General features: G+C 39.8%; 1 long non-coding RNA gene across 1 annotated transcript; it reads left to right on the plus strand.

Moving 5' to 3' along the window:
- The first annotated feature begins 235 nt into the window (after positions 1-235).
- Positions 236-1,316, plus strand: LOC139577720 (uncharacterized). Its single transcript, XR_011675370.1, has 3 exons — positions 236-688; positions 806-959; positions 1,229-1,316. It is a non-coding gene; the product is annotated as an uncharacterized lncRNA (long non-coding RNA).
- Positions 1,317-1,860: the final 544 nt, after the last annotated feature.

A 1,860-nucleotide genomic window follows, 5' to 3' on the forward strand; every position in this document is an offset into this window, starting at 1 on the left:
ATCAACATGTCTCAATCAAAAGTGTACAGCCAGAAGTACAGAAAAGAGTGGGAGTCTGTACCTGAACAAATGTCAAATCATATTTTTCGCCAAGATGGCCAGTCAATTTGAGTAACGTTATTGTGTATTCTATGTAATGACGCAGTTTTACATTATCACGCAATGACATCACAACGACATTTAGCAACAAAGCAACCTGCCTCTAGCAACTTACCCTGAAAATTAGTTGGCAACACTGGGTGGTTACAGTCCTAACCCTTGAACGGGTAACACCATAGAAAGAAGCTGGCTTGATGAAAACGATGTCCATTTCGTCTGTTCTATTTGGTCGCAATGTCATTTGTTTTTAGATAAACAGCTCGTTTTTGAATGGTAACTGCGTTAAGGGTGGAGTTTTGGATGGGGTGAAGAGTACTGGAAAGGTGGGACTTTCAGGTTACAATAGGCTAAGCATACAGCAGATCGCCGATTGTCCTCACTTTGATTATGCTGTACAACATACTGTAGCACCATGACCTCTATTCATTTAAGTGAGCAGATTGGGGCATTCAGGAGGAACGGAAAACCAACTGAAGACATTTCAAAAATACTGGTAGACTTGGATTTTGGTCACGGACAGTGCTATTCGCAAATACTATCATCAGATGCCCGTTTTACGCCGAACTCGAAAGCCCAGGAAAATGTACAGGTACAGTAGGCGACAATACTGTAAAGTAGGCCTAATAATACAAAAAATAATGCTATATAAATCAACTGCTGGTTTTTACTGTATGCTGCACATTTTTACATTGTATTCCATTTCCAGCGAGACACTTCAAGCCATCGACTCACTGATGAATGAAGACGATGAGCGATCAGCAAAGGCCATCAGGAATCTGCTGGCATCACCGCACAACATCGCTCAAATCAGTCAGAAGAAGACAGTTGAAGAAACCTGCATGGATTTATGGAAAGGCTCGGTAATTAATGTTATATATATATACTTCTTTTTTTTTAATTCTCAGAACATTAACCATGTGTGTTCGCTTCTTTTGTACTGTTCTGTAGTTTCGACCCAATGATTCGTCTGACAAACAAAGCACTTTGCGTCCTGCAGGCCCAGGCATGGATCAAAGCTGACGAGACATTCAATGACGTCATCTTCACAGACGAATCAACCGTGGCGTAGTTGTAGCCTACGCCTCACGGACTGGTTATGTGAAATAATTCACTGTTGTCTCCTTTTCAGGTATCATGGCTTGAGATTTCTTTGAGAAATAAATCAGCAAGAGATATGTCAGAGAGGTGTTCCTGGGACCACATCGTTTCTTTCAAGGTAGGAATTATAGCAATATTTAGTTATGTTTAGGCCTATTTACATGTATATTTCTATTATTGTACCTAATGTTGGCTGTTAGGCCAAATGTTTTTTTTTCTTCTCCAAATGCAGGCAATGACCCAAAACACTGCCGCCCGGGTTTGCATTGCAAATGAGGGCATAAACTGGGTCAAGAGTAAGTAGACCTTTATGTAGTAAAATAAAGGTTACATAAAAAAATGTATACATAAATAAAAGACCTACAACACCTACGGTAGGCCTACAGTATATCTAAAAATATATATTTTTCATCTCTACATGTAGGTCTCCTGATTTAGACCCGATCGAACTTGTTTGGTGTCAACTGAAAACATTCATCCGTAACTCTGCCAAGCCGACAAGCAAAGATCAAGATGTTTTGGCTTGAGAAATTGACGATACAACAACTCAACAAATACATTGTGTCATCTGAGCAAGGTTTAACCCGTGGTCGTGGAGCTGGGTGGAAGTGTGACTAAAATGGAGTTTAAATAAACATCTGCATTTGAATGTTTTTTCTTGTT

The sequence above is a fragment of the Salvelinus alpinus genome, chromosome 6 (genome assembly GCF_045679555.1).
Source record: "Salvelinus alpinus chromosome 6, SLU_Salpinus.1, whole genome shotgun sequence".
Taxonomy (NCBI): Eukaryota; Metazoa; Chordata; class Actinopteri; order Salmoniformes; family Salmonidae; genus Salvelinus; species Salvelinus alpinus.